Source organism: Neodiprion pinetum, chromosome 2, assembly GCF_021155775.2.
Source record: "Neodiprion pinetum isolate iyNeoPine1 chromosome 2, iyNeoPine1.2, whole genome shotgun sequence".
Classification (NCBI taxonomy): Eukaryota; Metazoa; Arthropoda; class Insecta; order Hymenoptera; family Diprionidae; genus Neodiprion; species Neodiprion pinetum.
In genome coordinates this window covers 37,123,839-37,146,878 of record NC_060233.1, presented here as the reverse complement: position 1 = coordinate 37,146,878, position 23,040 = coordinate 37,123,839, and the positions used below count along the sequence as shown (strand labels likewise).

Here is a 23,040-nt window from a genome sequence, read left to right as displayed (position 1 = left end):
GTAATTTCCACCTTTCGTACCCCACCGTTGATCGATTTTTAACCCGGTTCCGTTATTCGACATGAAATTTGGAGGGTAGACAGATTAATAGACGCCCGCGGCTCGGCGTCGATGCCGCGGGAATGGCGTCCCGACGCTTCCGGCAAGGATCGACCCGCGGCGCACAGTCGGAGAAGGAAATGCCCGAGGCCACGGCAATCAGCAGGGTTTTTCCTTCCACTTCGGAATTCCACCCCCTTCCACCCCCCTCCTGCGACGGGCGCTTCTTTCATCCCTCCCGCATCTCGTTCCCAGCTCCTGAAACCCCGATCCCGACGGTCTCTAAGCTCTCGGCTCGTCCAAACTCAACCCCTTGTCCCATCGCTATCCGATGACCCGTGTTAAATCGGCCATTACCCAATTGCTACGGTACATCTTTCGGCCGGCACCCTGCAGGACTCCGATTGCCGTTGATGTGTTTCGCCACCAGAAACGCGATTCTCATCTTCTTTGGTATTCAGACCGCATTGATTCGCCTCATAGAGTTAGCTGGCTGGCATACAACACAATTCTCTTCCCTCTGTCAACAGCTTCGGATCACTTATATGATACACGACACCGCTCGTCTCGTTGTTCAATTCAGAAATACCCCATGTTTGCGAAAATCACTATTAAACGTTTCGAAAGTTTTTCAAGCAAGGGCAATTTTTTGATGATCAATATTTTGCTCAATGATAAAGCATCGGTATATTATGCTAGCTTTACTATTAATATACAAATATGTTTTTAGGAGCCAATCAAAAATATTTTAATGTCAAACGTTAAGCGTTTTTGTTCACAGCCCTGAGGTTTAGGAAATCGAAGTATTCAACTTCGAGCTATTCTAAATAGATTTCTGCAGCGTCGTACGTAAAGAAGATGTGCAGGCCTGATTATAGAACGAATGCGTGTATTTCGGCAGACTAAAGTAAATGCTGTCCAGAAGTTATACTGAATTTTATTATTTGAGTAATTTTGTGTTATCTTCTAAATTACACATGTTCCGGAATATATTGTCCCTCTCACAAATTATAAATTTAAAATGCATATCTAAGATGTATCAATCAACTTGCCAGTTGGCTTCATTATGCAACGAAATTATTACACGTGTGAATAAACATACCAGCGTTTGTCTATAACGGTACAATAAAGAAGGTATTGTACGATCTCGGAGTTTTTATTACAAGCGAAATGCGAGAGAAAGCTGTGTACAAAAAAAGCCACAATGCGTAGCGCAGTCGTGTATTCGAAACTGATTGTGAGATGAACGTAACACGATATAATCTGATAAGAATAAGAGGAGGAAAAGGTGGAGAAAGTTCGCGACAATATTATAGGCAGATCGTAGAACGACGATCGAGGCGAGATTGCGCGTCAGAAGAGAACAATAAGAAAGAAATAGACAAATAAAAGGAGGCAAATTCTTGAAGGATCATGATCGAAGGTGGGCGAGAGGTGACGATGTCTTTCAGCGAATTTTACGGCTGGTGGAAGAGCCACACACGGCGTAATTGTTGGAAACTTGTTTTTCATGGTTATCACTTGTTTTTTGCACTAGACTCGTAAATGTCAGCCACCAGGGATCCGCCCTTGGCGGTTTTTCTCGCGTCTGTTTTCTTCCTTTCAAAGACTGCGCAGAAAAAAGTACGTCTCAGTTTTTTTTACCCCGTTTCCATGCTGTCATCCTTCCCTTATTGTAGGGAAGAGGCGATACGTTTATTATCTTTGAAACTTTTCTCTTCGTTAAGATTAACCAGTTAACGCTGCTCGTGTATAGAATAATACGGTTTGCGCTGGCGTCTGGAAGCACAGAGCATCCACTTTACCATTGCGAAAAGCGTCCTGCAACTACTACTCATAAATAGGTCCAGGGTAACACTGCTGCAACAGCGGAAGAATGCTTCGCCGGAATAATTCAGCCTTCGTGTGTTTTTCGTACTGTTTTTTTTTATTTACTTAATCAATAGTTCGTTTAAAAATCAACGCAATGACAGCCCGACATTTCGACGTCGAAGACAGATTTTATTATAGAAAGAGTAAAAGAAAAATGGAAATTATTCTTTATCGTAACACAGAAATATATTTTTATATTCGTTTAATTGCCCGCTAAAGATTGTTCAAATAAATATATCGTTCTTGAATTTAACGAGGCTTTTTTCTCTGTGTGGTTAATGAAACGCACCGTAATTGCGTTTTGTTTCGAAGTTGACTTGAGAAATTTGTTGAGAGGTAAGCTGTCCCTTACTCGAGGAACTCGGCGAAATCCGAGTAAAAGTTGGCGGAACCTTGTCAATATCAATTATTATTGTTTGAGGTTATATATCCGCGGTACATACGCATATACATAAACATGTATGAGAACGCTCTCTCGGCGCCTTATATTCGCGTTCAGACTTCGAGGAGGGTTTGGTATTGTTGCGAACCGTCGTTCGGACATAACAGAGGCGCCGGCGCTCGATATTGAAATTGTAATTTCAATATCTTATGTCCAAAACACACTCAATATCGATACATCGATAACCGAAAGACTCTCTAGGTGCAAGATCCGAAAATCAATTTAAATAATACAATCGTATATGCCACAGAGATATAGAACGGAATAGAATTTTGCGATAGCAAATTTTTTCTCAATTATGCCAACGGTATACAAGAGAAAGTGAAAACAAATTACCTTTATATGCAAAAAAAAAAAAAAAAACTACAACATATATTACAGTAATTCTTCACGGAACGTTGAATAATAATCTAAATGCATTGAAGGTTTGAAGTGTAATTTTGTCAAATTAAACAACCGAGGGTGCGGCAATACCCTGCTGTCTGTACAGTTGCCTAACGAAAGGAAAATTAATTAACACAGAATAAATAAGGTATTTCTCGCGAAGAGGTAGGTTTGTTTAACGCTTCGCTAGTCATTTCCTCTAATGTACCTACACACACGTTCTTTACTAGGAAAAGATAAATTCTGAAGTTAAGCGGTGAGATCACTGTAAAAACAAAAGAAACGCGTTTTTTTACCCACTTTTTTTTTGAATGGAAGAAAAGGTGATAAGATAATAATATTTAAAGAAGTTATTACGCGTATATTTAAGTATAATACAAAAAGTTATTATAAGAAAATATTAAAAAATGGCGACACTGGAGTTGATTTTTTTTTTGCATTATATTTAAATATATGCCTAATAACTTCCTCGAATCTTTATTATTACCTTTTTTCCATCCAAAAAAAAATTGTGCATTTTTTAGGGTTTGACGGTGGTGTTACCCCTTAATTTCGCACGCTTAAGATAACGAGATACATGTCACGTTTACTCTTTTATTGCGTGAGTATCGGACGTCACGTAAACTCCTGCTGTACCAACAATAAGTAAAAGATTACAGGAAGGTACTTGGGTTCGAATAATATTGATATTGATTAATCCTCCGTTGGCCGTGTGCTGTCTTGTATGCGTCGGTGGCCATCGTATACAAATTCATCCACAGCTGTTTTTACCCACTTAAAAGAAAAAAAAAAAATACCTCCCTAATCATTTGGGTACGTATTTTGAGGTTTCTTTTTGATTTGCCGATAGTTAGGTTGAGACAATATTTAGCAATTTATAATACTTACAAAGTAATTAAGAATAAGAAATCGAGTCGAGCGACCATTTAGCAGAAACTCAGACCGGACGAATTTGTATACGTTGGCCAGCGGAGGGTTAAAAATAATAATGATAATTTAACATGTTGGTATTATAATAGACAGGTTGTTGACATGAAGTTCGGACTGCTATTGTTACACGAGTGGATTGAAAATGATTGAGAATAACTGGCGAGTGAAGACGTCTGATCTGTTGAAGGGTGCGTGGGAAACCAAAGTTATTTGAAATAGAAGAAAAGCTCGAGAGAGGTAAAGGTTGTGGGAAAGGGTGGAGAATGTACAGAACAGGGTCGCAAATTAGCAGGATGCGGACGTAAGAAAAAATACAGCTTGGTAGGTAATTGAAAGGTCGAACATAGCATTAAGGATAGGAAACAGAAGGACCTAAATGAAAGTTAACAGGAAGCATTTGAGAACCATATGTGTGGTTGTAAACTATCTTTTAAAATCCAGCGTGAATTTTGCGACGCAACACTGCACGCATACGCGTATTCGCATCTGTACCTAAATGCGAACGCATTCGGTGACAATCGAATCTGGAGTATGTACGCAGGTATTACAAGATACGATGAAGCATCCGCGCGTTTCGCGTATCGAATATCAAACGAAAGAACATCAGATATCCGGGCTTCTCCCGTTAGAATTTACGTAATTGCATTTTATCAGAAGTATCGCGCGACGCTCGGCTACTCGGATATTCCAGAGGCTCTCTCCAGCTACCAGCCGTTTATAGTCCGGCGTTAACTCGTCTTGCCTCTCTTCTGCATATCCAATATCCCAGACACTCGCCGTATTATTATATACTCGGCGCGGGGTGACGCGAAACTCGGGGTCATCTCGCCAAATAATCGAGCCGGCGCTAAGCCATCGCTGAGCGAGGTGGATCCCCCCTCCCTGCGCCCCTGTTCCACGCCACTTCCGCTCCGTTTGGCTCTTCTCGAATTCTCCTCTTCGCCAGGGTGAAACACGAAACAAGGAGAACGCTTCCGACGACGTGACTCTCCTGATCGAGCGGATGGAACGTTTATCGAGGAAAAAAATACCCCGTTGTCTCCTGGGTCACTTCTCATCGGAATACGCGACGCGTCTTTGCGCCGAACGTTTTCATCCGAAAGGGTTTTACCTGCGCTGTTTTCACACCCACTTCCGGAGAAACGCTTATGGAAATTTTTTATAAAATATTCACACTGTCGGTGGTAAAAGATATATTTGTTTTTACAAATAGTGTCGTCGAAGAAGATGGCGGAGTGATTGTAATAGGTTCGATAATGGAATGGAATGTTGAAAGAAGCTTCGCGTCATTTTTTCGAGAGAATGCGTCTTTTTAACCCAACTTATATGACGCTGAAGGATTTGACAATTATGGAATTTACTGGTACTGCTCAAGGCTCAACTCATTAATCTTTTGTTGCGCGAATGCACTCGTGTGACATTTAGTTTACGAGTTTTTTCACGATTCTTTGTTTTGAACCTCAAGGGGTTAAAAGATTTTCCTGACATTGTCTCTATCCGCATTTTGCTGCTGCGTGGTATAAATTGATTAAAGATAATTTCAGATGAAATGGAGTGCAAATTCTGTTGTTGTTTTTCCTACCTTTACTGACATAAAGTTCTACCAGTTTCTCGATACAAAGACGTCCACTTCTTCGCTTCGCGTGGCCGAAGATCCTGTAACATAAAATTGGTTTCATTACGTACTGGATAAATTTAATCAAGGGTACGTAAACTTCAATCCACCGTACCTGGTGCCTATTTCGGTTTGCGAGATTAAGAACAAGGCAATTTACGCCAGACGAATAAAGCTAGTCGCTGGGTATGAATTGGATGACAAAAAAATGGGCGATAAATTGTTTTTCTGCCTGGTGATTCTGGCGTAGAACATTCGTGTCTTGGCGTCCCTCGATCAGACTTTGAAACGTACGTGACTTATCGGCTGTCATTGCTGACAGAATTGAACGGTTGATCCCGAACCTGACCGGATTGTACAAGTTCCGTATGAAAGCTGCCAGGGCAGCAGAAAGGACGAAAAATGTTGATCCTGAAACTGAGAGTTGGCAGGCCGGAAAAGCTCGAAGGACGCGCTTGCGAATCGGTAATTAGAAAAAATTCAACCGCGGTCAGTGAAGCTTTGAAAAACATTCTCTGTCACGGTATAAAAGGTGTTTCTTTGGTGGAAAAGTTTACAAGCGTGCCGGGTGTTTCAGGACCGTTCATTCCTCGCGCATTTCCACCCTCGCAGGTCGCGGTTCCGGAGGAACAGAGACAAGCGACAAAATTTTCCCCGAGATACTCTCATCCAGCTCCTCGCCTCGCGCTCGCTTTTATTTTATATACTTACTCTCCGGTCTGGCTGTATACGTACAAGCGCACGTATATTCTTTCGGTTTCGTACCGGGGATCTCCTAGATAAAAGCTTCGGGCATCCGAGACAAAGGCATACCTAGTGCTCCCGGGCACGTTGTAGGTTGAGGCGACGTAGACGACGCGGCAGTGGCGCTTGATGCACGCTGGCTTGGCGAGGTCGGGCGGTAGGAAGCTATATTGGATCCCGAAGTCCGCACTCTCGCATCAGGCTGAGCGCCGAGTGGCAAAAAACTACCTCATATTTTTCACCCCCTCTCTCTTTTTCTTCTTTTCTACCGAGCGCGCACTCCGGGCCAAAAATCCACCTCGCGGAATCTGCAAGACGCGGACGCGTTGCTCGGATTCCGCGACTCTGGACATTCCTTGAAAATATCTAACCTACTTTTAGAAATTCGTATACAATTTCTGTCTGTAAAATTGATAATGCATACATTACTCGACATTTACCGTAGCTAAGAAATTGAAAGCGATTGGTTGCGCGTGAAAAAAAGAAAAGAAAAATATAAATCTTCCGAACCTGTTCGAGATTGTATACTTTTACAAGTCAGGCTACTGCCGGATACAATGTCGCAGGTACCTGTGCATGGGAATGATTCAAGTTATGCATGAGAGGTATTCGCGAAAAGATGGAAAAATGGATGAACACAGAAAGGCAATTTCAACCCCCGTAGTATCTTGTGCACGATCCGCAACCTTCAAATTTACATGATACAGGAAAATACGATGGACCAGGCAAAGGCGATAGGAGCAGTTAATATATGTACATCGATACTGTACATATACGTATACATAGAGTAAGATAATTGATTGGACGTGAAGGTGGTGGGCACTTTGATAGAAGGTATAGATAGACGACAGACTAGCTCGAGGTAGACTTCAAAGTGGGTGCAAAATTTGATCAGGTACTCGTCCTGCGCCGTCTAAAAATATAATCAAACTCCAAGAGAGGGTCCGGGGGTACAGGAGCCGTGTTGCACGCTAGGTTGACTTCTATTTTTGCCTTCGGGGTCTATGAGCCCCTTTCATCTTTCTCCTATCACCCCCGACACGTCGCATCGCGCCGCTGCCTCCTCCTTTCCTTTCCATTCCTTTCCTTTCCTTTCCTCTCCCGGCACCCGCCGCGCTGTTTTCTTCCGTGTTGTATAATGCTATACCGAACTACAAGTGTAAGTGCCACCGTACGTATAAGGTATGCTGCATATACCCGGCGATGTACCGACTCACCCTCGCGCCCCTCCAGCGAGGGGCGTAAATTGGAGCATAAAAGGTGACACAGAGGGTTGATAACGCGGGCCGCACGATAAGAAGTTTTTCAACCCGTAGGTATATGCGCATAGTTTATTCGCCCGTTCCCAGGTGTCACGTGACGAGGCAACTTTTATTTCACAACAACTTTCAACCGGCGCAGGCTTCCCTCACACTCTCCGCGATACACGTAATTCCGGAATACCCGCATGTGAGCAGCGAGGTCCTCGGGTTTTGTACTTCAAGGTCTTTACCCTTCGGTAACGGAGGGTCGCCCTCGCCCCGGAACTTCGGCTTCGAACTGCGGAAATGAAACCGTTCTCGCGAATCCCGTCGCCGTCGCGGTAGCGAAATTAAAATGAATTTTGAGGTTGCCAATAATTCAACCCCTACCGGGGTGTAAAACCGCTTTGCCGAGTGTTCCGCACACCCCCGCGAAACGTTAGGAATTCAATGTTTCGACCTGAGACGTTTTCCACCATGACGAGTACATGTAAAAGAGGTAAGTAGGAGGGGCGTAAAAGAGGTTGAATCAGATCCTGGTCCTTGGGCAGATTTAAAACGTCCCTTCGCCTTCAATTTCAAGCTCAACTCTGCGCCGAGTGGCGAGCGCACACCCCCGTTTATAATGTACCCCCTCAATACTTGGAATCACAATGGCAAATCCATCCCTCGAATGGTCCGAGAAAATCTACGGGGCCATCAAAGCGGCCAAGGATCATTGTGCGGAAAGTCTTGTATTATAGGTATACGTATATCCCGCGTCAGATTTCCTTATTGCAAGGTACGCGGTCGGCAGCCCAGGGTAGGCTTTAGCGGCCAGACCGCATCCGTCACGGGGCTTTACGGGCTCTTCCTCGGTTCCCGCAATGCTTTTCAATATCAGCGCCAACCTCCTCGGCAAGGCGCGAGGAAAGGCACGAGCTTCGAGGCTTGCGACGACTTGCGCGAGGCGCGAACGAGGGGCGGACGGGAATATCGCGGGGATGATTTTGTCCTCGGTGTTTCTCGCCCCGGTTGTTTTTAACACGAGCGTTCGAGAAATTTCAGGATCGGCTAATCTCGGCTCCCCGGAGGCGAGGCGAAGCTCTCAACAATAAGTGGCGCGGTTGACAAGTCGGGAAACTCCGGGAGGGATAAAGCGTAAGTCCGCTTAAACTAGGACTCCGGGGCAAGAGTTTCGGTTCAGTTCGACGACGAGACGGACTTGCAAATTAAGGGTCGAATTGAGATTCAAATGGTCTCTTACGGCCAATCTCGGGAGGCGGTAGGTATTGTCTGACGCTGAGTGACCATCTCAACCGCGGAACGTAACCGCCGCAAAACCGCAGTCTTAGCTGCCACAATGGTCGAATGATATCCGGTAATCCCACTCCGTTGTATAATCATGCCCGCCCAAGACTACCGCGCCCCCATAACCCGCCCCTGCTCTCCGCCAATTACAAAGCCAATCTACCTCGACCCAAGAATCTTCGTTGCCCCGCAGCTTCGTAGCTTCTCCTCGTAGGCGATAGCGGACAAATCCTGGACCGACGGCTGCACGTTCGTCCTCTTCCTCTTCCTCGTTGCCCTGTCCCTCGACCCCTTATAGCTCAACAGGCAAAGTTCCCGCCTCTCGCGATATCCCGGAACGCGATTCCTCCCGTCTTTTTTCAAGTCTCGAAGTGACGTGACTGCTGCGTGTCTTCGGAATACGTGGAACAGCGAAAGGATGAAAGGCGTGAATAAACTAGGTGGAAAAATGATAGGTATACAAGGTATACGGTTGCGTTTCCTCCGTGAAATGCGAATCGTGAAAACGGTGCAGTAAATTTGACAAGGAATACGGTTATCCCTGTGGCTCTGAATTGACGTTAGTGTCACTCGAGCGACCCTGTAAAATGCCTTGCAAAGGTGCGGAAAATTCGTTCTTGTCATCTTTTCAACTTCAATATAACGGTCCTAGTAATATTGGTTCGAAGGTACCGCGCGAGCCGTATACCTTAACGGCGTATACGTGACCCGGAGATCGCTTATCGCACGCGTCTGCTATCCAAGTTGTGGATATCTCACGTGGGGTCAAAGGTTTCGAATAATCAAAATTCTGAGTGACTCTGATTCATTACGATAAGATTCCCTCACGGTGTTTGGATGATTCGTCTCGGAAAATTTTGAAATACGGAATCGTTCGGCGATTCAACCGTACGGACAATTTTCGACACGGCGCTTAATCCGAATGATTTACGATTGGGAATAACGACCGGCTCTTCCTCTCCCAAAATTTTAGCGACACACGCGAAAGAGACGCAAGCTCGGCGAACGAGCCCTTGGCGAGAATGGAAATCGAGTCGGCGATAGGGTGAAGTGGTGAACTTCTGAAACAAGAGTCGACAGTTTGAATCCCCGGGAGTGCCATTAGGAAGTCGTTGGTCGGCCGTTGCCTATCTCGCGTTATATATCTGGCCCATGTAAATCGCAGCGCGTCGCTAACGACAGGCTGTAGTGAAACTTTTCAACCGGTGAAACCATCGGCGGTCGAAACTCGCCCAAACGGCACTCGATAGCTCCGAGCCGTCACGATGATCGCGCCAGGGGTACGTAAGCTGGGAATCCGGGGAAACATGGGTCCCGGAAAAAAAAAGAAACGCCCTCCGTTAAGATTTCGATACATCCCCGTGGCGGTGATATCGGGACTCCGGCCGGCGCTGCGCGCTTACCTCGTTTTTTCCGCAGACGATTTATGGGATTTCAGGACGTACGGGAACCGACTATCCCTCTCTCTGGAAGTAATGCCTTACCCTCTCTTCCTCTTCTCCCTTCAGCCAGGCGATACGCGACGATCTCTTTCGATCGCCGCTTTCTTTTCGCTGAATTTTCACCCGCCTATCTGTGCCGCACGCATGCATTATATATACACCAGACGACGCGTCTCTCCGCGCAGCAGCACGGGTTGCGGAACACCTCCGCGGCGTCGCTTAAACTTATAGAAGTTCGCCCCGCGGTACCGAGGTGTATCGCAATAGCGAAAGTAGATACCCACCTAGCCCGGAGGGAATGGCAGCTCGGGTGTTCGTAGAACGGGGACGTTTCATAGCGTAGTCGGTGAGGGGTCGGGGTGTGTCGGTGTCTCGGCGGGGATGAGGATCGGAGGGGCGAGGGTGCCGGAGAAGGCAAGACGACTAAACTAAATTACAAAAGTTACAGCCAACGCTCTCCGGAGCTCCGACCATTCCGCTCTTTTTTCGCTTTACTTTTATTGCGATGAGCTTCGCGCCGTCGGAGTGGAGGCATTTTAATATGCAAGACGCGAACGGTGCAGGACAATATGAGGGAGAAATGGATAGGAAAACGGAAGGCGAGGAGGAGGGGAAAAGAGCGGCGGAGAAGTGGTGGGAGTTTGTCATGTCCGGTGTGGAGATGACAGTTCCGTTTGTCTTAAACTTTGTTGTCTCTGTGGCGCGGTGAGGGGGGAGGGGGGGGGGGGGGGGGCGGGAAGATCAAGACGTGACGAAACTGCGGTATCCATTCACCCGGTAATGAGATTCACCGGCTCCTCCCCCGCCCCAAGAGTCAATATTACCACCGCCCCCCGTTACGCGAGGTCCTCGAGGGCTAGTCGCTGGAGTGGGAAAAATTCCAGGACCCGGAATAGCCGAGTCCCGACTTTGAGGACCAATTTGGCCTCTGATCGCTAAGAGCTTTATCGAGGACATGCCATATTCGGGCTCGGAATCGGGTCCGGTTGGTATATTTACCGTTGTGTCCTTGTCAAAATACGATCGGGCTCGTGAAGTCGAAATTAAACATCGGTCAACTCGACCGTGTGTCCATCGTAAAACAATCGGCTGCAGGTCATATTTGCCTTGGATCTATGGGTTTCCTCTCCGCGAGCCTCGATAAGCCCGGCTTCAAGATTAGCCGAGGAATCTCTACGAGACACGTTCGGCACATCTCGACCCGGGGACAGAATATCCCTTAAGCTGGAGACGAGATCCGCGCGAATAGAGAAAGGTGAGAGTTGGCTGCACCGAGAGGAGCGGTTTAATTGGCACCGCACTCGCGTTGCGTTGACACTGGTGAGCCGATTGTATAAGCGGTTAATTGGCGCGTCCAGAAGCCGGCTGAGATTGCGAGGAACTCGGGATTTCGAAGGCGAGCTTCAATCTTCGGGTCGCCTTCGATACGGGGTAGAAATATTCTCTCGAAAATAGAAACGACGGTTTGGATAATGTTGACATTGTCCGCGGGTCTCGATTCAAGCAGTTTATTCCTTGTCAGAGAAGTTATACGAGCGTTGCGCAAATTAAATGAAACTTTATACTGTACTTTATATATGTATGCGTTATACAGTTACGATATAACGACTGCAGTTAGTTTGCAACATTTGAACTTGGGCAAAACGTTGTATCATAATTCTACGGTGAATTTAATATCATTTAAAGCTTCTGTGCATCAAGGCAAAGTCGTAAACGTATAAAAATGGGCTTCTGCCACGCGTAAAAAAATAAACGAACGATAACTGTTATTCAATTCAAGTCAAATCGTTAATTATAACGCAGAGATCTAATCCTGCAAATTAAAATTAAGGTGTACGTACAAATAAAAAAATTTGAGAATCTAATTGGATTTAATGCATCTCGAAATGTGAACATCAGTCACATCCTTCTCGAGCTTTCGGTTGCCGGCAATAACGCGTTTCGGCGAAGCTATAGACTGTGCGGTACAGGCTTTAGCCAAACGCTCTCGAGGCACGGCAGCGTGATTGCAGCCGCCAAATTGGCCGAATATGATTAACCGTTCCGTCCTTCGGGAGACGCCTGTATTCGGGAGGCAGCGAAGGCATCGATTCATCAAGTGGATTGGTTTACATCTACAAATTCATTCTGACTCGTGTTCCGTCAAAGATCGCATTGGCAATGGGTATCGGCTGCGTACAGGCAGCCTATCGATCTACGATATGCAGGCATCGGAGCCGGTCCGTAAGAAATGTCTGCAGTTTTTCTCCACCGCGCAAAGACTTTATTTCATAGAGAAATATTCGAACGGCATTCGACCAGCAAGAATTCAACGCGCACCGTTCGTATTGCAATTGATCAAGGGAACAATACCTGCAGATCGGCGGTATAACTTCCGACAGATAAGTTTTTAATTGCGAAATTATGCCCGGCAAGAACGCTGCCATAGCGATTCGGTACGTATATATATATATATTGGCGCACTGGTTGTACCTAGCTTGCAGGTATTGACCGGTTTAAGAGGGGAAATAAATTAGCGAGGAAAATCTCGGGTCGCCGAAGGCGCAAAGCGACTACTGAAAATAATGTGACATGGGACTTTAATTCATCGCGTAACTTGGCCGAAGACAAATGTTCAAAGTCGCGACCAGTGGCGAGCGGTGTGAGTTTCAGTTTTATTATCGCTGTCATATTTTCTACGGGCTTTATTTTTATTCGCTCCTTTTTTCCTTTCCGCGCCACAGTTCCAACATTTTTCATAAATTTTTCCCACACCGGGTTACAATCCCGAATCGCGCGTCGATCTTCGCCCCATTTTCACATTCTCAGAAAGTGCGATGCCGGGGATTTGATTGAGCAAGGAAATGCCTCGCGGAGGGAAAGTGTTTTGTCACATTTCCAATACCCTTCTTGAGAGATAAACGCGTTAAATCGACTGCAAGTTCCAATTTGGATTCCCCGACGATTAACCACCCCGAGGCATCAATCCGAGTCATCTATTCAATGACCCAGATCCTAATTATATATTCCCGCGGCATCCTCACTGTTCAAACTTCATTTCAAATTTTATATTGCTCCACGGGGCCAATCGAGAATCGGATATTCGCCGATCCGTCGCAAGTCCGGTTTTTCACCACGAGTTCCGAGCTTTTTCCTTTTACCTTCAAAGCTCACCGTGAAGGGACGCTGAATGCTGTTTGTAACCGCTCGATTTCGGCACGTGTCAAATCGCTGTAGGCCGAGAACACCTTTACACCTTTTCCTCGAAGTCTTTGCCGGCACAAAAGCCGATGCGAAACACGAGGGGACTTGATCATGGCTTCGTTATTTAGGCGAGAGCGCGAGCTGTTTCGACATAAATTCAGCAGGGATGTTGGGGGGAGGGGGCGCGGCGACGCCGACATGCGAAAATAACGTCGACAAGGAATTACTTCCTCCCTTTATTTCGCCTCCTTATTTTATCTTGCTCGGAGCGAGAATTAGGCAACAAACAAAAGGAAGCTCGAGGTGCTCCAGCAGGAAGGCTTCAAGAGCTGCGGAGCCGGTTGTTCGGATGTTGAACCGACAACGTTACGGCCAGGGGCATTTCACCCCTCGGTATTGGCAAGCCTTTTGGGGATGCGGAAAGGCCTGCAGGATCATCTTGGCGGGTGCGCCACCCCCGCATTTTGCTCCGCTCTATGGATTCAATGTGCAGTCGAGCCGAACAGCTAATTTGGAACGTGCGACGACTCGGAATGTTCTACAAGACGGCCCCGTACCCCGGTGGGACTTTCGCCGAGTCTCGGGGGCCGTTACTCAGCGTTGATCTTCGTTCACCCCACCCCCGTCCACCAGCCTCGTCGTCGGCCCGGTTTTCGATGATGCTCGGCCGCCTAGTTGCTATTCAATAAGCGTTCCGCCGAACAGAAGCTTCGTTCGAAACGAGCGGAGAACCTCCGCGGCGTTATAGGTACGGACATGTGTTTGTTGTTTGGAAAAACGGGCTCGTACCTCGTCCGGCATAAAATTCGTATATAAACTGTGAACGCAATAAATTTCCCACCGGATCGCTGGCGTAAGCCGGAATAAAAACAAGGACCAAGGGCAACAACGCGGGAAAAAAATGGGCGGAAGACAAACAATAAGAGCGAACGAGCGAGCGATCATCTTTCGACATCCTGACACGCCACTTCGCGGAAGGGATAGGGATGGTAGTTAATTTAGTTGTCAATAACGGTGGTTCGACTGACGGCAAGTGCCGTACGCCCTGTGTGATTTTCCCTTCCCTCAAAGAGGCCCAAACTCGCCCTCTCTCTCTTTCTCTCTCTCTTTCTCTCTCTATTTCTCTCTTCCTCTTGCTCGTCGACGAGTGGGATAAGTTCGGCTGGCTGATGTAATTCGGCAGAAGGGTTTAACTGTTCGTCAGTTCAAAGGTCAGGTTGGCTCCGCGCTGGTCGGGGAAATGCTGCGAATGGAGTGATAAGCCAAAGCCCCTTCAATCCTCCGGCCAACAACAACACGCGTCTGCAACAGGCAATTCTCGAAACAACGCAAGTCCCATTTCCCGTAACATAAGACAAAAGTTGGCTGAAATTTTCCGACGCGATTACAGGATATGTGGAGAGCGGCCCTCGGCCGTTAGGAATGAAAACCAGCTGCTGAAGTAAAACGAAGTATCACGTCGATAGAAAAGTTGCGAAAATTCAGGCTCGCCAAGTGATCATTTTATACCTGACAGATCCAACGGCCTGTTTCTTCAAGGTGTTCGGAAGAAATCCGGAGTTCCGGAAACTTTCAGGATAACCGACGTACCTTTTCCGTACATTTATACGAAAGCTTCCCCGATTCGGAGAGTATCGCAAAAGCCAGCGGCAGCGATGTAGGAGGTGGTGATAATTTTTTCCCCGTCGTTTTCGTCAAAGTGGAGCTCGGGAATATCAACCCTTTCCAATATTTGCCGGATCAAAGCCCGCTTAAAGCTCAAGTTGCAATCGCTGGCTCTTCTCCTCCAGCTGCGTCGCCATTGGCGCCATCGCTCTATTTCTCGGTTCTCTGTTTTCTCTTTCCTCGACGCGCACTCTGCGCCAAAAGATTGTTCGCACAAAGGCTACTACGCCTGTAACAATCCTCGAGTGATTTTCGAGTGGATGCAAGCCGAGGATTAATAAAAGAGAGAAAGAAGGAGAGCGAGCGTCGCGTTGATAGCTTTAACTGCGGAGTCTGAAGCGGCGCGGTATCTGTCCGTATAATTGTATTGCTATCGAATTAAACGCAGCGTGTGAATCAGAAGTGAATTATGGGAGGACTTTAAGCCGGGTCAGTGGTGCACGTCTCGCTATCTTCCAATAGAGATTGATGAGAGAGAGTTCCGTCAAATGGCTTTGGGATTGGCGAGCCGAGAGCAGGATAATCCTTTAATTGTACCGATCAACTTCCACGAGAACATCGCGAAGGCAACGTGTAATATGTATGTGTCCGGGTTGCCAAGAGAGCGGCAAAGAAGCTTTGTACACTCTATTTACCCGGCAGGTATTCTTCCCCAGCTTTTCAGGGAGCCTTCACTCTTCGCTCCTCGGAGTTTTCCACCTCATTCCCTGGAGGCGAAACGCACACAAACACATTAGCCGACGTAGCTAACACAGCTGCGGGAGGTGGCGGCAGACGAGGGGACGGGGACGAGGCAATCGGGGCGGCGGGAGGGGGGGGGGTGGGAGAGGAACGAGGAGGGGAGACGTAGCTGCCGGCGGTTTGTTTCTGATCGGCCTCGATCAAGCGGCAAATTCGATCGATGATAGACCAAGGGAAGTCGAGAGTGTGGGAGAGCGGAGGGCGGAGGGTCGACGGAGGTAACGGAGATGGTCGGACTTTCCTCGAAGTAGGAGATGACGACGAAATCGAATTAAAGAAATGAGGCGAGAGAGACAAATGTAAATGCGATTAGGATGGCCCTGTAGCGTGGAGAGGAAAGAACCCTCCGCGCTCTTTCTTTCTGTCGGAGCGAGTCCGCCGTCTAACCGTTTTCTCTCATCGCCTTCCGATCGGCGAATTCCGTTCTACGGAGAATCGAATTATTTAGGCGATGTCAAAAGCAACGGGTACGCGCACCTATGCGGTATGTATGCGATAAAAAAGCCTCGCGAGGATCAATGAACTGCAGGATTCAACCGGGCGTCTATAAATGCGAATATATGTCGATGATTGATGAAAGGGGAGTTCGTCCCCGGTGGTTGGAAAAAAAGGGGGAAAAAATGAAGGTAATTAATTCCGACCTTCACGGTTCGTCTAGTCGCGAAACAAACGAAACCAACTCCAAGTCACCGGATTACCGTACTCGCGGTGCTTAGAGTCGGCTTTCGATGGGTGGCAAGAGGCCCAGGGTAAAAGCCGAAGAGATAATATTACGCTAGAAGAGCAGTTCTCATCCTCTGTCTAAAGCCGCGCGTGAATTCAGACGCTGCACCCCGCCGGCACGAAAGCTGCGGAGAAGTGGGATATGAGACCGGTGAAAACAATGTTTCAACTCCCAAGTAAATAAGTAAGTAACCACCCAGCTCCCGGACCGGCTATAGGGTACAATCTGCGAACGTAAGGAGAAGCCAGGAAGCCAGCCAACTTCTCTCTCCTTGCCGCCTTCCGCCAGCCTGTAGCCCGCGTAATCCCGCGGATTATCTGACAGCTTGGATTTAATTCCATCCTTTTTACTTGTACATACTAACGAGACAAGGGTACAAAAAGGGGGTCTAATGGAGTCGCTTCGTCGTGATGATCGGGCGCGTGGGGTGGGAAAATAAAAATAGAAACGCCCTTGTCATCTCGGGAGAAAATCGAGATGAGTATAATCTCTGAAATTATTCTTGCCTCGCAAGAATGTTTACGTATAAGAACATTAAGCTTCTTGTTGGAGCTGAATTTTGTCTCTTGGTGCAAAAGTATTTCTATTCAAGCGTAATCTGAACATCATATCATCGGACAAAAATCTTTACCGAGCTTTTTCTTTTCTATGCCAGTATAATAAGCGAGTTGAGCCCCGCTTGAGAACAAGCTTAAGTTAGGGACAAATGTAAAAAAAAAAAAAATCATCAAACGTTGCCCCGTAACGATAGAGAGACTGTAATGTATTGCAGTATCATTTTACGAGATACTTTTCGAGGCATGCATAACGCAGCCGGGAGACTTTGAAGGCTGAAAAAGCTCAAAGTTCTCAGTGCGGCGACGTAGAGCGTGAATGAGGAATAAAAGGAGAGAGAAACTCGTGTTTACAATATAATTATGTCGCGAAACAAACGAAGAGCCGTAAAAAGGTGGAGAGAGGTGACCAGGAGTAGGGAAACGGGGCGAGACGAGTAACCATTGTCGCGTTGAATTTCGTGAAAGACCAGTTGAAAAACAGTACTTAACGCTGCATCGTAGGGGGGGCTTAGAGGTTTTATACAGCGAGGACAGAGACCCCCCTCTTCCTCAAAGGCCGACAGGGTGGTTGTTACTTCTCTAACCACCAAGAAACCTGACCCGAAACTTGCGCAAGCCAGGTTGAAAGCTCGTCGCACTGCGGCTAGTAGCTGGACAATGCCATTCCTCGTTTGCCCAATGCAGAGTCCACCTTTGTAACTACCGCGTTGAAACAACTCAGCGCATCGCCTTTTACTGTGTTCCTCACACCCGCCCGCCATGGCCACTAAAGCCCGTTGGAAACTGCAGCGATCGCTTCTTTCGCCGAGAATTACCTGCGGCTATTGCGAGAAGAGCGAGTAACGCGCGCGAAGGAAATGTTGCGATTCAGTCAAAGCTGTAAGCTCGCTTCTCATTCTTTTTTTTAACCTTCATCTCGGTTTTTCACCGGCACAGATTTTTTCTTCGAGGTGGTGGCTAGTACCGTCACTTGAATTGCCGTAGTTTCGTGCTGAGTTTTCCGTATTGTCAGTTCTGATTGGAATCGCTCCTGGGACCCCCGGGGCTTTTTCAAAATTTCCCAGATCCCCCAGCGCGTGATATTGCGGGATGATTTCGGGGAATTGTGCGTTTCGCCCCGGGCAAAACGCTGTCACGCCGGTAACGTCTCGCGGTTTTCTACACGATATTTATCGGTCCGATTTCGCGAATACAGGCGTGTGAGAAAGGTGTTACACTCGCCCACGCTCGTAATTCTTGCGGGATTTTCATTTCCGTTTTTCTCCCCTCCCCTCCCTCTATTCTTTACCGTTGTATTCCGCGTACATTTTCATCGCCGCATTCGCGCGTGTAAGGTTCGCTCTGACCGCAGGGTCAAAGGGAAAATTACAATTAATGCAAATGGTCCCGGACTTCGGTAAGCGATTAGAGAATGTACCTGTAATTTTTCGTCTCATTCAAGGACCGGCAATTTGTCCTCATCTTCTAATTGCGCGCTGTACCGTCGAATCAACCAGGTTGTCGCGTATCCGGCACGTTTACCGCGCTCAAAAGGCGGAAGGCGAAAGCCGTTTCTTACTATTTACCACGACCTTCCGGCAGCCGGTTTTCCCTGACTTTGAGACTCCCTTTTCCCCGCCGGGCCGCCTTTGCCGTTCGCTCTGCACTCCCCCGGGGGTTGAAAGGCAGAAATTAAACGGCCCGCGTCACGCCACATCCGGGGCGTCTATGCGTCTAGGGAAAAATCTCTTTGCTTGATAATAGATTCTTCCGGTCTAAGGGAAAAACTGGTTTCCTCTTTTTCCCCGCCGCCCCACCGTCATTATCCCGAATTTATCACTTTCGCGAATCTCTCTATTCCGACTACCCTTTTTGCCTCATCTTTATCGTTCCATTCTTCTGCTTCTCTTTTCTTCCCTCTTATATTCTCTCTCCCTCAACCACAATACCCTTCCGCAAACTTCGAGAATGCCTCAGGGGCTGCAGCGGCGGCCGGATGCTACAAATATTTCCACAACACTTTCGATCTTGTTACACTTCTATCTTTCCTCTCTTTCCTGATTATTATCCGATATCTCGGTAGAGCGAACTTCATACCCACTTTCGATGCGAGTAGGCTGATCCTCCTGCATTCAGCTGAGTTAGAAAAGCTCGACAAGCTTATTGAAATTTTTCATTCTTAAATTCATTGACGCACTTCGTGGCCTTATCATCGCACGAAACAATAAAGTTTTTCGATATTTTTGTTTGGCATTACATGTAGAATTGCGCTTGCCTTGGTATTTTCACATCAGTGATGTGTACGGTTTGATAATAATCAAAACGGGTGAAACTTCACCCTGTCGGTAAAGACTGATTATATGACATCCTCTTAATATGGTTTGACGAGTTTCTTGTTTTAACATTTAATATCATACTTATTTCTACAGTTTTTGTATGGGTATTATATTATACCTTTGTTCTGTTATACATAAAATAATATATCAAAATAGAAACGCGCAAAGAAATTTCACCAGCTTACAATAAATGGAGCTTTGCTTTCCCTCGCTTTGCCCTGTGAACATAACACGAAATATAAAGTACGCCCAGAATGGCGTAACGTGTTTAACGCTGCAGCCCGACTGCACTCTCCTCGCAATCCTCGCGAGTTTTCAGCGCACCGATAGATACACAGGTATACACCACCAGCCTCGTCCCGTCTTTCTCGTTAGCGTAGTTTCTTTTTTTTCTGTTTTTTTTTTTTTTGCGCGTCGGTGTCCGTGTTTGTTACGTTAACTCCGTATTACTCCTGCATTTTTTTTTCAATTATTTCTTTTCCATTCGTTCAAACGGATTTTTGCCGTTTTTTCGTCGTTTTAACTTTGCGTAACGAGGTCTTGAACGACTTCTCCGTTCACCATTATTCGCAACCGCACCGATCAAGAAAACTGCAAACTATCGTTCTTGTTCGCTTTTTTTCACACTCCACTGATTTGACGTAAGCAATTCACTTCCATTAATCCGATAATTATGAGTGTGCATCAGCGTTGTTTTTCTGGAACTTTTGCAGGAACGTTCATCACAATGACTTGGAAATATGCGTAATTCCTTTTTTTCAAAATTATATGCCAATATTGCTTATGAAACAATTGATTTGAGCATTTTTCAATAACGGTCTAAAATTTTGAAACGAAACGATCCGAATATCTCTAGTTTTTTTTCCGTGACGTTTGGGGTCTAAGATATTTTTCCGTCAGAAAATTTCGAATTCGTAGTCTTCTCGCGTACGGAAGCAGTGATCCAACGATATTGGTTAAAAAATACCATCACGTGATTAAGAAACAGAATAACAGAAATAAATATGCCTAATCTCATCACAGTTTGCGCTTTCGAATTTTGACTGAGAGTTATAAAAGAAAAAATAAAAAAAAAAAACGAATGAATTTAAACTGAATCAAGTTGGTTCTCTCTGATCCAACGTTGGTATTGTTTTTTCCTCTCTTTCCCGTTAATTTCCCCATTTGGATCGTGTGTACCCGACGCATCTTCAAGGATATCGCGTCGCACTTGACACCAGGATCGAGGCACCCGAATAAAGTTGAGTGCAAGTGGGTGCTCGAGGGTAATGATAATTGGACGTCTGGCGGCTCGAGTATCCCCGAGTAACGCGTCAGGGTTCGTTTCCATCCCTTGCTCGTCCATCTGTGACGAGTTGGGCCGGTTGTTCGCACCTTCGTGTCGCAGCAAAGCCACGCGACAGCGTGTGACCTCGCGGGGTGGGGGGGGGGGGGGGAGGGAGGGGATAATCCTGGACCCGGAATACTAGCCGGGATAGGTTGCGGGAAAGAGCTTTATCCCGAACCATGTAACTGGGCAGGTATTCCGTGCGTCGATGTCGTAACTTCGCCCGGCATTTACGGGCATGGCGATGGTTTGGCTCCCGTGGGAGAAAAAGCCCGAGGTCATAACCCCGCCTTTACTTATTGTCGGACCCACGCATCTCGTCCTGTATATGTCCATCCGCGCCGAGCTGCCCGGAGACAAAAGCTTTTCGAAATTTGCTGACCGCGGAAATTGTGCAGCGTAGAAATATTGGATAAGATGCATTTTTCGTTATTTATTAATCACTTCAATTTCTTCCAGAATAATCAAATATCGAAAAAATTATAGCTGTCGATGGAAACTTATTCTGTTTTGTTTTAATCGTACATTCTGCTGGTTAAAAATTGACGCGGTAAGAAGCAAGAATATGCGCATTTTTGGAAACTGTTCTTATTCTAAAGCTGTGTGCATTTTGAATCGGTACTGCCAATTTAAAGTGAATTGGTTTATGTTGGATATCCATTGAACCTTTCGAAACAACAACGATGGGCTAGTTTCCAAAGACTATTTCACGAACCAGTGTCCAGAATAGCGCACATAAAAATCTTGTAATATCATCGAACGGATGTGAACCGTTAATGTGGAGATTGTGAGTAAACGGTGAGTATAATTATAGTTCAGAGAGTTGCAAATTAATCCCAGAAATTCACCTGAGAAGTGAATCAAGGAGATGAAAGCTCGGGGTACTCGAGAGATGCAGCTTACAACCGAAGACCGTGTATCTCACAAGTTTAAGCTCCCACATGTGCAGCACTTCGAGTTTAGAAATCAGTCTTCGCAACTCTCGAGGCTATAAAAAGACAAGGAGAAGGAAGATCTTATTGTTAGGACGGGTCATAGATACCCACATCCAAAGCCGCAAGGAGCGACAAGAGAAAGCTTTTAACTCTCGATTTTATCACTTTCTAAAAATCTTTCGCCGCTGGGTGAAAAGTAGGTTATACGACATTTCAATACGCGGAGCGAGCTGTAACGCGTTACTTTACCCGAGCGAAAAAAAAAGGGGTGACATCCACGCTACGGCGACATAAATTCCACGTAGGTATACACGCGACGACGCGCGTAATTCGTACGCGTGCGACTTGGGGCACCCTTGAGAGTAAAAAGTAAATCGAAAACGGAGGCGCGGACTTTACTCTGTTTGGAAAAAGTTGCCGGTCCCGTAGAGCCTCACGCGATCCGAACCAGCGAAGGATTTGCGCCTGAATCTCGATCCCCCTGCGTGTTCACCCTGAGGTATCGAACTCCGCGTGTAGTACATCTATTAGCGTGGTTTTTCCCTGTATCTCATTTTCAATTTTCATCAGTCTTCTTCCCCCGAGTTAGCTATACTCTCAAGTCAGAACCGGCGAATTTCCACCGTTCAACAACACAAAGGCTTCCCTTCTCTCTATGATTCCCCAGTTGACTCCAATGTCTCAATCACCGCGGTCGCGGAATCAGACAGGTATTAACGTTATGTAGCAACCATGCACCATGCACCGTGTACGCTGTATACGTGTGTCGCGTTCACACCAACGGTGAGAACCCTCCGTTTCAAGCACGAGCATCTCTCCCTCGCGAATTGAGGCACTCATCGTCACAGAACCAAAGAGGAAAACCATCGCGTTGGACGACTCATCGTAAAACTGTTGTATCCATTTACCAGACTCACCAGGCACTCAACGCTTTGCACACGCCCGCCGTGTCGGGAAGAGTGCGTTCGTTCGACCAGCGTTTATCGATACTGCGGAACTTTATTTTCTCACTCCCCGTGGTATCGCTTGCATACTCTTTTACGCATTGCGAGAACCTCGGATATTTTCGTCTATTGCCAAGGTCGAATTTCGATTTGGATATTATCATCCTTGAATACACACATCGAACTACTCGGGCAGGGTTACTTCTTTCTCGATTTAATCCAGACTATCCGTGGATTACATCGAAAACTCTTGGCTATTCGAGCGTGACTTCCGTTTCGATTGAAATTTATCCGAACGAATGAAAGTTTTATAAGCTGGTTATAGTTTATTTTTACTGTTTACCGGCTATAAGGATCCGCTGTTGTTCCTTTTGTCCGTCTAGATTCGAGCAGACGAATTGGAAATTAGAAAAACATTGTCTTGGCGAAGGATTTAACGCTCGAGAAACATGATGATAGCGATGTGTGTATTTCTCTGTGACATAACTGTACGATCCATATATACATGTATATATGTATATTTCCACACCTTACACCCTTATACTCCCTGTATTAAAAAGTTTATAACTGTGAAATAAAAGTTTAAAGAATTTCATTCAACTTTTCCAATATTCTCTCATTAGCGAGAGCTTTTCCCGGGTCATTCAATA

At 46.4% G+C, this 23,040-nt stretch overlaps 1 protein-coding gene and 1 long non-coding RNA gene across 3 annotated transcripts in view; one reads left to right on the top strand and one right to left on the bottom strand.

The window, feature by feature from the left end:
* The window catches only part of GluRIB (Glutamate receptor IB), a 153,664-nt gene that overhangs the window by 44,998 nt on the left and 85,626 nt on the right, over nucleotides 1–23,040 (top strand). The gene's annotated exons all lie outside the window — the stretch shown is intronic.
* The window catches only part of LOC124211360 (uncharacterized), a 154,153-nt gene that overhangs the window by 47,766 nt on the left and 83,347 nt on the right, over nucleotides 1–23,040 (bottom strand). Inside the window, exon 5 of the long non-coding RNA XR_011176316.1 lies at nucleotides 5,250–5,323. This is a non-coding gene — a long non-coding RNA (uncharacterized lncRNA). The remainder of the gene's footprint in view (nucleotides 1–5,249; nucleotides 5,324–23,040) is intronic.